The sequence below is a fragment of the Manis pentadactyla genome, chromosome 11 (assembly GCF_030020395.1).
Source record: "Manis pentadactyla isolate mManPen7 chromosome 11, mManPen7.hap1, whole genome shotgun sequence".
Classification (NCBI taxonomy): Eukaryota; Metazoa; Chordata; class Mammalia; order Pholidota; family Manidae; genus Manis; species Manis pentadactyla.
The window spans coordinates 97,749,702-97,764,377 of record NC_080029.1 but is presented as its reverse complement, the minus strand read 5'-3'; positions in this window follow the sequence as shown (position 1 = coordinate 97,764,377).

The window sequence follows — 14,676 nt, the reverse complement described above, 5'->3', positions numbered from 1 at the left end:
GACCTACAATTACCAGCCATCTCCAGTGAAACCAAGAAAACCAGTTAGGCACCCTAGGCATTTGTGAAAACTTATCAATGATATGATGGATATTGTCTAACTGAATTTGAATAGTTTGAGAAAAATCAGACAAATTAAAACAACACATTCCTGGGAACTGTTCACATCCCATATGTTCTTTTAACAGTAGATAGTCTATAGTCGCACAATTTTGGAGTGTTGCAACTTGCACTTCTCCTAATTCTTGGTTGAGTTCTGACAGTATAGATCCAGTCAAATTCGTTGTTTTACTGTATGCACAGACCAGCTTAAATATCTCCTTCTTCATTCCAATGGCAAGTCCAGGAACTGGTGGGATGAATGCAGCTACAACTGCAACAGCGCCAGGATCTTTGTTGAAGTTTTTTGATGATCATCTTCTGGAATGACTCTTCCAGAGAATGTTGATGTTGGATTTTCACTTTTATGAGAAAAGCAAAAACAGTGTTCCGTGTTCATTTTGCAGTAAGCTCTTACAGAGGCAGCACGTGTGGCCCCCAAGCAGGGAGAATGCCACCGCCAAGCTCCTCCCCAGGAACTATACTCAGTGTCTCAGCATCAGGCTGCCATACCTTTGAATTGTGTCTGTTAGCATATGTGCTTCATCTTGATTTATTTTGTGTATTGATAAGCAAGATATGTCCTAAGGTATCAGAAAAACCTCAGAGAGGTTATATTTTGGGTCTGGGAATGCTCAAAATACTCTCCATATAAATTAATGGTAATTGTTTCTTTACTTTCACCATTTCAGCTTAGGAAAGAGCTCACAGGAATGTCTCTACTGTTGGATAGTAGGGGAAATCTGTATATGAAAAGTGGTTTCTTTTTCTCATTTATTTACTTCCTGGTTCCTGAGAAGCAGCCAACAGAGCTCAGGTGATGTGAAAAGAACATTATGGTTTGGTATCATGGGGTAGGGAGATCCTAAAGGCACAATTTATTTCTTATCTATTTGCAACTGCTGGATTCCAAACATCTCATCACTAGCAGCTTATACAGAGGGACTAAGGAAAGGAGTTGGTGGCATTTGGAACCAAAGTTACCCCTGGGGATTCCTGCTGTACAGCTTGGAACTTAAGGACTTTGTTGCTCTTAAGGGTAGTTTCAGATCCCTAATCGGTGCCTGTATATCATACAGTCTTTTCATGTGCTATTTATGTATCTTCTTTTGTGAAATTTAAATATTTTGAACATTAAAAAAATGGGTTTTGTTATTACTGAGTTGTAGGAGTTCATTATAAGTCCTATGCCAGATATATATATATATATATATATATATATATATATATATATATATATATTACAACCATCTCTCCTTTTGCCTTGGCATTTTCTTAAGTGTCTTTGATAAGCAAAAGTTTTTAATTTTGATGAAGTTCAATTCATCAATTTTTTTCATTTTTTTCTTTCATGATTACTGTATCAAAAATCAATGGCTCATATACATGTGGATCTATTTCTGGGCCCTCTTGCTTATTCCATTGATCTATAGGATATCCTTTAACCAGTACCACACTATCTTGATTACTGTATTGATAACTTAATTATAGCATAAATCCTCTAATGTTGAGATTTTTGTTTGAAGTTGTTTGGGGAACTTCTGGTTCATCCAAGAATGGGTAGCCCCATTTCTCCCAGCTCCTTTCCCTTACAACTAAAAATCCCTGGACAAAGTACAACTGGCAGCACAGGAAGTCTCTGAATGGCGGAATGGAGAACATGGGCTGCTGTAAGACCTTAGGACTTAAGGATAAGGTGGGGAGTTTCTGGTTTTCCCTATAGCCGCTTGTACATATTGAACAGATTGCTGCAGAAAACTCCAATCCAGCAATGCCAACAGGTACAGACAAAAAAAGCACCAAAAGAACCTACCAAATAAGTGACATTATCTCCCCTTTGTCAGAGAATGGGGAAAATGGTGGCCAGACAAAAAAAGCATTTTTGGCAATACTAGTCCTACTCCATTCAAACATCAATGGAAAAACCACAGCTCCTCTCACCCCACAAAAATAGACTCTGTGCTTCAATCCCCCCAGTAGGTAAGCCAGGCTGAGCAGGAAGCTGATCTTCATTCCATGCCCAGTGGAAGCAAGCAGTGCTGACTTCAATGCCAGGCTAGTGTCTGCAGAATCCAGTGGTGAGCCAAGCATTCATGCCCACTCAGAAGCAACAAGAATTAAGGAGACAGTGAGAGGCAGTGATAGTCTCTACTAGGTTAAAGAGGAGATGGGAAACTCCACCATTATAGTTGGAGACTTCCACATCCCACTCTCAGCAGTTGATAGAACTGCTAAACAGAAAACTGTTTGCCTATTGTTAACAACCTTTTCTCTACAAATTTTGAATCAGTCTTCCAATTTCTGCATAAACACTCTATTGAAATTTTAGTTGGGATTATATTTATCTATAGATTATGTATCTACAGGTCAATTTAGAAAAAAATTGACTTCTTAACAATATGGAGTCTTTTGATCTGTAAAATAATATCTTCCCATTTATTTAGGTCTTTAATCTCTTTTAGCAATGTTTTATAGTTTTCAGTGTGTTGTTTAGTGTATAGATTTTTAGTGTACAGGTTAGTGTATAGTATTTTTGCACATATTTTATTGAGTTTATTTCTATATATTTCATTTTAAGTAGTATTTTAAATGACTTTTAAAAATAAAAATGCCTTTAGCCATCAATTTGGAAGATATTTTTGCTGGATATGGCATTTGGAGCTGACAATGTTTTTGTTTCAATTCTCTAAATGCATTGTTCTATATTTTTCTTGTCTCCATTGTTTCTGATAAGAACTCAATATTCATTTGTGTCATTGTTCCCCCATATATGGTTTGCTGTTTCTGTATCTTATTTCAGGATATTCTCTTTATCTGTGGTTTTTATCAGTTTTCCTCATACTTCTTCTTCTTCGGGTTTGCCAATCCATAAATATACCTTTCTTTAATATGTAAATATAACTTTCTCCAAAAAAGGGAAATTTTTGGTCACTATTAGTTGAAAAATGTATGCTTTCTGCTCCCTCGCTCCTTTCTTATAACATCAAATACATGCATGTTAGACTTTTATATGGCCTTGTAAGTCCTTGAGGCTCTGTTATTTTTTTCCGTCTTTTTTCCTGTGTTCTTCATACTGGATAATTTTTGTTAATCAATGTTCAACTTCCCTGTTTTTTTTTCCTCTATCAGTTCAATTCTACTGTTAATCTCATTTGGTACACTTTAAATTTCAAATGTTATATTTATCAGTTTTAGAATTTCCCTTTCGTTCTTCTTACAGTTTCTGTTTTTCTGCCTTTTCATTCATTATGGGCATATTTCCTTTACTTCACTGACCAGAATTGTTACACCAGCTTTAAAAATTCTTGTCTGTTAATTCCAACATCTGTATCATATTAAGGTTTGTCTCTATTGATTATCTTTTCTCCTGAAAATTGCTTGCATTTTTCTTTTCTTCTTTTTTTAATGTTCAGTATTTTGGATCATATCCTGGCCATTGTGCATGTTGAGTGGTGAAGACTTTTGATTTTGTCATATTTCTCCAAAGAGAGTTGTGGTTTTGTTTGGTCAAATAGGCAATTAACTTTTGTTGGATTCAAAATATGAATTCTGTGTCTTGGGAAGTAGTTCAAATTACAGTTCTTATATCCTTAACTGGGTTGACTGCAGTCTGTCCACCTATGCAGATTCAAGGAGTAAGCAGATATTTCAGCAGATGGGTTGCTTCAAACTTTGTACTCTGTTTCTTTAGTCCAGAGAAATTGGATTTTTCTCTCCAAGTTTTAGTCACCCTGCACAATGCTCATTGCAGCCTGTCTTCAGGCTTGAAGTTACAAGAAATGGGATGCACACTCTGTGCCATTTCCTTCCATTCTGCATCAACTCCTCTCCAGAACCTCCCTTCTCTGGTTCACACTCTACTCCTTTAGATAATTTTGATGTTACTGTTTGTTCTGCCAAGGAGCAAACAAATAAATCTGGAAATGTGTTTTTCCAGAGTTTATTGTTACTGGTGGAAGGGTAAGTCCAAGAGGAGACTATTCAGTCAAACTTAAAGTAAAATACCCAATAGTATTGTTTAAAAATTTTTTTAAATTCATTCTATAATTTTTTTGTTTGAAAGTAGAATGATATTGGAGTTTTGTATAATGACTTTGTATCCTGTGTCCTTGCTGAATTTACTATGTAGTTTTAGTCACTTTTTTTTGTAGATTCTTAGTGTATTTTGTATACATGATCTGTCAATGGCAGTTTTACTTCTTCCTCTCCAATCTATATGTCTTTTATTTCTTTTTCTTACCTAATAACATTGGTTACAACTATTATCAGTGTTGATAACAAGCAGTGATATTAGTCACCCTTTCCTTGTTCCTGATCTAAGGGTGACAGCATTTGGTCTTTCATCATTAAAGGTGCTGTTAGGGTAGGTTTTTTTCATAGATGTCCTTTATCAGGATATTCCCTTTTATTTGTAGTTTGCAGAAAGCTCTTATTATAATTTGATGTTTACTTTTGTCAAATAGTTTTGCTGTATCTCTTGAGATGATTATAGGGGTGTTCTCTTTTAATCTGTTACTATGGTGAATTTCACTGATTTTTGAATGTCAAAGCAACTTTACATTCCAGGGATAAATTCTACTTCTTCATGATACATTTTCCTTTCTATATACTGTTTGGTTTAACTTGATAAAGTTTTGTTGAAGATTATTGTCCCTGTATTTCTAAGGGATATTAATCTGTCCTTTCTTGTAATGTCTTTGTTTGGTTTTGATATCAGGACAAAATGATGAGCTTATAAAATAAACTGGGAAGTGTTTGCTCTTCTTCTATTTTCCTAATGAGTTTTTGTGGGAGTATTATTTGTGTTAATATTTCTTTCATAAATGTTGGATAAAGTATACCAGTGAAGCTATCTGAACTTGGTGTTTCCCTTGTGGAAATATGTTAAATTCTGAATTTAATTTCTTTAATAGTGATAAAGTCTCTTCAGCTTTTCTATTATTTTTGTGTCAGTTTGGTAGTTTGTGCCTTTCAAGAAATTATTACATTTAATTGACATTGCCAAATTTATTGGCACAAATTTAATCATAACATTTCCTTAACCCTTTAATATCTGTAGGATTTTTAATAATGTCTCCTCTTTTATTCCTGATAGTGGTAATTTACACCTTCTCTCATTTTATCTTGAAGAGTGCTGAACTTATATTATACATAACAGGCTTTTAGGAACATTGAAATTATTGGACCACACTCTGGGAAGGGGTGTCACCTTGGGCTAGGCGTTTGTGGCCAAGGGCAATGCTTGGTTAGGGACACAGCTGCGAGCTGTTAGCAGTTAATATTCCCAGCAACAGGGGGATGGGTGCATTGGCCCAGAAGAGGAGATCTTGGGAAAGAACAGCATTATCCACTTTGGAAACACATTTTGAGTGTGAGATAAAGTTTGAGCAAAAGCAATGTTAAATAGCAAGAGATTTTCAGAGACAATATGGAATTTGGCTTGATGAGGGCCAAGGGGCAAACAAGTAAATGTGGAAAGAGCCCCAAACAATGCCACCAACTTGGGTTCCCTGGGTTCCTAGAGGTCTAGGAAAGTAGTTATGTCTACCCTAGAAACAATGGTAAGTCCACCCAACTAATGATATTAACTTTATTTTCTAATGCGGTTACCCGGTGCTGATGATCACCTAAACCAATGGAAATGGATATTCATTTTTAGTCAATAAATACAGAATAAAATCTTTCAAAGCATGGGTCTCTGGTGAAAAATTAGTAAAGGAAGACTTTGGTGGTAATGGTAAAAAGTTGAAAATTACTGGCCTAGAGCATCAGGTGAAAGCATTTTCATTTAAAATCAGCAATAGGCATATATTTCTAGGTTCTTAGGTTAGGGAGGTTAGGTTAGAGAGTAATGCTAATGTATTCTCAAATCTTAATCCCAGAGCTGCAAATTTAGCTCTGGAAATGTAAATTCATTATTGCATATTGTGGACAGGTTTTAAAGAAATAATTCTCTTTTCTTAAAAAATATAAAAACTTGAGGTGGAGCCAAGATGGCGGCGTGAATAGAGCAGCAGAAATCTCCTCCAAAAACCACATATATTTTTGAAAATACAACAAAGACAACTCTTCCTAAAGGAGAGACCAGAAGACACAGGACAACATCCAGACCACATCCACACCTGTGAGAACCCAGCACCTCACGAAGGGGGTAAGATACAAGCCCTGGCCCAGCAGGATCTGAGCACCCCACACCCCAGCTCCCGGTGGGAGGAGAGGAGTCGGAGCAGGGAGGGAGAGGGAGCCCAGGACTGCTAAACACCCAGCCCTAGCCATCCACACCAGAGTGCAGACATAGTGCATGTGTGGGGTCTTGGATAATAGGCAAACAGGACAGTAAGACCTGTGAGCGGGTCCCCGCAGCCAGCGCCCTAGGGACAAAGAAAAGCGAGTGCTTTTTGGAAGTCTTAAAGGGACAGGGACCCCAAAACTGGACAGAAGCATCCTGGGACACTTAGTCCAGCAGCAGGGAATCTGGGGAACTCTGGGTACTCTAACCCCTTGGGCAACAGGGAGCACGGAGGCCCCTCAAGGAGATAAACAGCCTCCTGGCTGAACCCCCTCCAACGCGGCTCCACCATATCATAGCAGCAGCCCCAGGAAGGCCACGACCACAGCAACAGTGGAGATAAACTCCATAGCAGCCGGGCAAGAATCAGAAGCCCTGTCTGCATGCAGCTGCCCAGCACAAGCCACTAGAGGTCGCTGTTCTCCCAGGAGAGGAGGGCCACAAACCAACAAGAAGGGAAGTTCTTCCAGCCATCACTCGTGCCAGCTCTACAAACTATCTCTATCGCCATGAAAAGGCAAAATTTCAGGCAGACAAAGACAACAGAGACAACACTTGAGAAGGAGACAGACCTAACTAGTCTGCCTGAAAAAGAATTCAAAATAAAAATCATAAATATGCTGAAGGAGATGCAGAGAAATATACAAGAGCTAAGGGATGAAGTCTGGAGGGAGAATACAGATGCCCGGAAGGGGATTACAGAAGTGAAACAAACTCAGGAAGGATTTATAAGCAGAATGGATAAGATGCAATAGGCCACTGATGGAATTGAAACCAGAGAACAGGAACGCATAGAAGCTGACACAGAGAGAGATAAAAGGATCTCCAGGAATGAAACAATATTAAGAGAACTGTGTGACCAATCCAAAAGAAACAATATCTGTATTACAATGGTACCAGAAGAGGAAGAGAGAGAAAAAGGGATAGAAAGTGTCTTTGAAGAAATAATTGCTAAAACTTCCCCAACTGGGGGAGGAAATAATCAAGCAGACCACAGAAATACAAAGAACTCCCAACAGAAAGGACCCAAGGAGGACAACACCAAGACACATAATAATTAAAATGGCAAAGATCAAGGACAAGGACAGAGTTTTAAAGGCAGCTAGAGAGAAAAAGTTCACCTGTGAAGGAAAACCCATCAGGCTATCATCAGACTTCTCAACAGAAACCTTACAGGCCAGAAGAGAATGGCATGATATATTTAATGAAATGAAACAGAAGGGCCTTGAACCAAGGATACTGTATCCAGCACAATTATCATTTAAATATGAAGGAGGGATTAAACAATTCCCAGACAAGCAAAAGTTGAGGGAATTTGCCTCCCACAAACCGCCTCTACAGGATATTCTAGAGGGACTCTTCTAGACAGGAGCACTCCTAAGACTAAACAGATGTCACCAGAGAAAATAAAATCACAGCAAAGAAAGCAGACCAACCAAATACTAACTAAAGGCAAAAATAAAATCAATTACCCATTAAAAGCAGTTAAAGGAAACACGAAAGAACACAGAATAAAACAACCAACATATAAAGAATGGAGGAGGAGGAATAAGAAGGGAGAGAAGAAAAGAATCTCCAGACAGTGTATATAAAAGCTCAATAAGTGAGCTAAGTTAGGCAAGTAAGATACTAAAGAAGCTAACCTTGAACCTTTGGTAACTACGAATCTAAAACCTGCAATGGCAATAAGTACATATCTTTCAATAGTCACCCTAAATGTAAATGGACGGAATGCACCAATCAAAAGACACAGAGTAACAGAATGGATAAAAAAGCAAGACCCATCTATATGCTGCTTACAAGAAACTCACCTCAAACCCAAAGACATGTACAGACTAAAAGTCAAGGGATGGAAAAACATATTTCAGGCAAACAACAGAGAGAAGAAAGCAGGGGTTGCAGTACTAGTATCAGACAAAATAGACTTCAAAACAAAGAAAATGACAAGAGATAAAGAAGGACATTACATAATGATAAAGGGCTCAGTCCAACAAGAGGATATAACCATTCTAAATATATATGCACCCAACACAGGAGCACCAGCATATGTGAAACAAATACTAACAGAACTAAAGGGGGAAATAGACTGCAATGCATTCATTTTAGGAGACTTCAACATGTCACTCACCCCAAAGGATAGATCCACTGGGCAGAAAATAAGTAAGGACACGGAGGCACTGAACAACACACTAGAACAGATGGACCTAATAGACATCTACAGAACTCTACATCCAAAAGCAACAGGATATACATTCTTCTCAGGTGCACATGGAACATTCTCCAGAATAGACCAAATACTAGCTCACAAAAAGAGCCTCAGTAAATTCCAAAATATTGAAATTCTACCAGCCAACTTTTCAGACCACAAAGGTATAAAACTAGAAATAAATTCTACAAAGAAAACAAAAAGGCTCACAAACACATGGAGGCTTAACAACATGCTCCTAAATAATCAATGGATCAACGAACAGATTAAAATGGAGATCAAGGAATATATGGAAACAAATGACAACAACAACAACACAAAGCCCCAACTTCTATGGGATGCAGTGAAAGCAATCTTAAGTGGAAAGTATATAATGATCCAGGCACACTTGAAGAAGGAAGAACAATCCCAAATGAATACTCTAACATCACGATTATCAAAATTGGAAAAAGAAGAAAAAATGAGGCCTAAAGTCAGCAGAAGGAGGGACATAATAAAGATCAGAGAAGAAATAAACAAAATTGAGCAGAATAAAACAATAGAAAAAAAAAGGCTATATATGATAAACCCACAGCCAACATCATGCTGAACAGCGAGAAACTGAAAGCTTTTCCTCTGAGATCAGGAACAAGACAGGGATGACGACTCTCCCCACTGTTATTTAACATAGTACTGGAGGTCCTAGTCACAGCAATTAGACAAAACAAAGAAATACAAGGAATCCAGATTGGTAAAGAAGAAGTTAAACTGTCACTATTTGCAGATGACATGATATTGTACATAAAAAACCCTAAAGACTCCACTCCAAAACTACTAGAACTGATATCGGAATACAGCAAAGTTGCAGGATACAAAATTAACACACAGAAATCTGTGGTTTTCCTATACACTAACAATGAGCCAATAGAAAGAGAAATCAGGAAAACAACTCCATTCACAATTACATCAAAAAGAATAAAATACCTAGGAATAAACCTAACCAAGAAAGTGAAAGACCTATACCCTGAAAACTACAAGACACTCTTAAGAGAAATTAAAGGGGACACTAACAGATGGAAACTCATCCCATGCTCATGGCTAGGAAGAATTAATATCGTCAGAATGGCCATCCTGCCCAAAGCCATATACAGATTTGATGCAATCCCTATCAAATTACCAGCAACATTCTTCAACGAACTGGAACAAATAGTTCAAAAATTCATATGGAACCACCAAAGACCCTGAATGGCCAAAGCAATCCTGAGAAAGAAGAATAAAGTGGGGGGGGATCTTACTCCCCAACTTCAAGCTCTACTACAAAGCCATAGTAATCAAGACAATTTGGTACTGGCACAAGAACAGAGCCACAGACCAGTGGAACAGATTAGAGACTCCAGACATTAACCCAAACATATATGGTCAATTATTATTTCATAAAAGAGCCATGGACATACAATGGGGAAATGACAGTCTCTTCAACAGATGGTGCTGGCAAAACTGGACAGCTACATGTAAGAGAATGAAACTGGACCTTTGTCTAACTCCATACACAAAAGTAAATTCGAAATGGATCAAACACCTGAATGTAAGTCATGAAACCATAAAACTCTTAGAAAAAAACATAGGCAAAAATCTCTTAGACGTAAACATGAGTGACCTCTTCTTGAACATATCTCCCCGGGCAAGGAAAACAAAAGCAAAAATGAACAAGTGGGACTATATTAAGTTGAAAAGCTTCTGTACAGCAAAAGGCACCATCAATAGAACAAAAAGGTACCCTACAGTATGGGAGAAATATTTGTCAATGAGAGATCCGATAAAGGGTTGACATCCAAAATATAGAAAGAGCTCACCCACCTCAACAAACAAAAAACAAATAATCCAATTAAAAAATGGGCAGAGGAGCTGAACAGGCAGTTCTCCAAAAAAGAAATTCAGATGGCCAACAGGCACATGAAAAGATGCTCCACATCGCTAATTATCAGAGAAATGCAAATTAAAACCACAATGAGATACCACCTAACACCAGTAAGGATGGCTACCATCCAAAAGACAAACAACAACAAATGTTCGCGAGGTTGTGGAGAAAGGGGAACCCTCCTACACTGCTGGTGGGAATGTAAATTAGTTCAACCATTGTGGAAAGCAGTATGGAGGTTTCTCAAAATGCTCAAAATAGACTTAGCATTTGACCCAAGAATTCCACTCCTAGGAATTTACCCTAAGAATGCAGCAGTCCAGTTTGAAAAAGACAGATGCACCCCTATGTTTATCACATCACTATTTACAATAGCCAAGAATTGGAAGCAACCTAAGTGTCCATCAGTAGATGAATGGATAAAGAAGATGTGGTACATATACACAATGGAATATTATTCAGTCATAAGAAGAAAACAAATCCTACCATTTGCAACAACAAGGATGGAGCTAGAGGGTATTATGCTCAGTGAAATAAGCCAAGTGGAGAAAGAGAAATACCAAATGATTTCACTCATCTGTGGAGTATAAAAACAAAGGAAAAACTGAAGGAACAAAACAGCAGCAGAATCACAGAACCGAAGAATGGACTAACAGTTACCAAAGGGAAAGGGACTGGGGAGGATGGGTGGGTACGGAGGGATAATGGGGGGGGAGAAGAAAGGGGGTATTATGATTAGCATGTATAATGTGGGGGGTGGAAGAAAGGGGAGGGCTGTGCAACACAGAGAAGACAAGTAGTGATTCTACATTTTTCTATGCTGATGGACAGTGACTGTAATGGGGTTTGTGAGGAGGACTTGGTATAGGGGAGAGCCTAGTAAACATAATATTCTTCATGTAATTGTAGATTAATGATAACAAAAAAAAAAGAGAAAGAAAAGGGGGATTACTCCCTGATAGGATAAAACTAACTGAAAATCAATGATTAATGCATGCTTTACATGTCCTTAATTTTGATCTTTTAAAGGGTGTCAGATGATCAGCTATGGAAGTACATTTTTCTGATAATATACCTTTCTCCTAAAAAAAAAAAGCAGTTCCTGTGTGGTGATCTCCAATAGGTTCTTCACAATGGTATAAAGGTCATATCAAAGTGTGGGCAAAGGGTTTGTTTGTGTTTATACAGAGGATCAAAGCCTAATTTGGCTACCCAGAAAACGAATTAAGATGTGATATGAAGAAGAACTTCCAACATCAACATCCTCTGGAAGAGTCCTTCCAGAAGATGATCATCAAAAAACTTCAACAAAGATCCTGGTGCTGTTGCAGTTGTAGCTGCATTCATACCACCGGTTCCTGGACTTGCCATTGGAATGAAGAAGGAGATATCTAAGTTGGCCTGTGCATACAGTAAAACAACAAATTTGACTGGATCTATACTGTCAGAATTCAACCAAGAATTAGGAGAAGTGCAAGTTGCAGTGCTCCAAGATCGTGCGACTATAGACTATCTACTATTAAAAGAACATATGGGATGTGAACAGTTCCCAGGAATGTGTTGTTTTAATTTGTCTGATTTTTCTCAAACTATTCAAATTCAGTTAGACAATATCCATCATATCATTGATAAGTTTTCACAAATGCCTAGGGTACCTAACTGGTTTTCTTGGTTTCACTGGATATGGCTGGTAATTGTAGGTCTGCTTTTGTTATGTAGCTGTATTCCTATTATGTTAATGTGTGTATGTAATTTAATTAGTAGTTTAAAACCTATACATGCTTATGTTACTCTACAAGAAGATATGTCAAAGAAATAATCAATCTTCCCATGTTTTCTTCCGTCTGCTACTTCTATAGCTTTTCTTCTTCCTTCCTAATTACAACCCTTTAGTAGAATTCATGCCTCATATAGAAAATTACCGAGTATCATAATTCTTCCAAGTGGTAAAGATACCTCAAGACAAATGCTGGGCATAGAAGCCACAGGGCATAAATCTGCAAAGAAGTAAAAAGCTAACCTTTTCAAACAATATTGCTTCTCTCACTTACCAACTTTACATTTCCCTGTATGGCGCCGGAAGATGACTGGTTAGCCATAGACGGGTAAGATTCCTCAAGGGAGGAACAACCTAAGACAGGCACAGTCACAGGGGGACCATCAGGTGAGAAATTGGGGATCAACAGAGGTGAGGCTTAGAACCTCATCCCCCCTGTTTTGAGAGAAATCTTCTGCATCCGTAGATGTTATGTTGCCCTTGTCTAGCTCGGATTAACACTTAAGTCTATAGGCACACACCTGATCATCTACTTTTGCCCTCTTAACAGCACTAAATTATGTTTTCTACCTTTATCTTGTATCTACCTACCACTTCACCATTTTATTAAAAAAACAATAATAATAAGAAGAAGGGAGAAATGTGGGATTCACATATAAATCAAGTATAAAAATCAAACGAAAAATCATATCTGACTTGATTGTTTATAGTTCATGATGCATGATCAAAACCGAAAGTTTCTGTGATGGCTGCCCTTGCACTGTTCACCATGTAAGAACTTATTCACTATGTAAGAACTTGTTCACCATGTAAGAACTTGTTCGTTATGCTTCAGAAGATTGGAGACTGTTGAGAATTAGGCTTGGGGTTGATTAATGATTGTGCATTGAGTCCCCTATACAGAATTTTATTGTTGTTAACAACCATTTGTTCAATAAATATGAGAGATGCCCTCTCAGAAAAAAAAATATATAAAAACTCATTTCATAGAGCTTTCTTGATGTGATTTGATTATCCACAATGCAATTATTCACAAATCAACCAGAAGCGAATACATGCGTGGAGTTTCTTCATCTTCCCCCAAATTCTGCCCACCATTCTAAATAGATATTTGTACATCTTTTTGCTCCTGGTGTTTGCCAGGAGCAGAGCCCATTTCTAGTATTAAGGGGGTGTTCTTCCTTTCCTCTTTAATTAAAATTCCTACACTTATTGCATCAGAAATTGCTCACAAGAATGTATGTTAAACTCAAAAAACAATTAGTTTAAAAAGATGGTTATCCTTTCTAGGTTGATTTGCAAGTTTATTAGGAATCATAACTATAAACTATAGGAAAATGCAATTTTAATTAGCTGATAAATATAATTTCTTTCATATATTTACCAATCTAAATTCTAAGTGTCTTCAAAACAGCCCTCTGCCTATCTTTTGCCTACTGGCTACTCCACCTCCACTGAGCTGTCTTCAGAACTGGCACACATAACAAATCAGACTCACCACCTTCTCACCAGTCACCAGGGATCCGTCCATGGAATTCCTCCCAGAAAGGTCAGGCAGGAGAGGAGAGTGTGCACCATGGGAGCAGGGGCTGAGTGAGAGACTGAGCTGTGAGCAGTAAAACCCATTCTCCCAACCTGCCCTTCCCCTTGTCCTCCTTCGGTTCCACGAGATTCAGAGGGAACTTGTCCTGGGTGGGGAGCCCCCTTACTCTTGGAGCTGCACTGTAAATACATAAGAGGTTCAAAGACAGAAAGGTAAAATGAGGCATGTGCACCATCCTTAGCTAAGGAATGATATGGGGTTAGAGGGAAGGAGGGCAGGTCACAGGGCAATAAGCAAAGCAGATGTTTGGTAATTAGAGATTTGCCCTGCCACACAGATGGGTCTCTCAGATAAAACATCTCTCTGGTAATAACTCTTATTCTGGGAAAGATCTCTAATTTAGATTTTTCTAGGTAGTTAAGGCAGAGGCACATGTTTCTCTTGAGACTGCAGGGTCTCCACTGCCTTCAGCTTGAAATAGTCCACATGCCAAAGTGGCACATTTTGGGGCATTGTTCTCAACACCTTCAAGGTGCATGCATGCCAGTGATTATGCAAAGAGATCCATTAGGGTTTGGGAAGAAGACAAAATGGAAAAAGTTAAAACCCATCATAATGAGATATCCCGATTTATAAGAAATATATATTTGATCATTCTGGTGACCAAAATATATTTTTCATATATATTTAGCTTTGGCCACAGTTTCTGGCTCATTGCTCCCCAAACCCTTGGGATCCCCTGAGCAATAAGAGAAAGGGGAGCGTCTTTTGTTATACTATTTTGCCTATTGTCCTCAGAGCCATAAAGTTCAAATGAGTGTCTTGCTATCCCTAACAAGCTCTTTCTCACCATGACTGGGTTTATA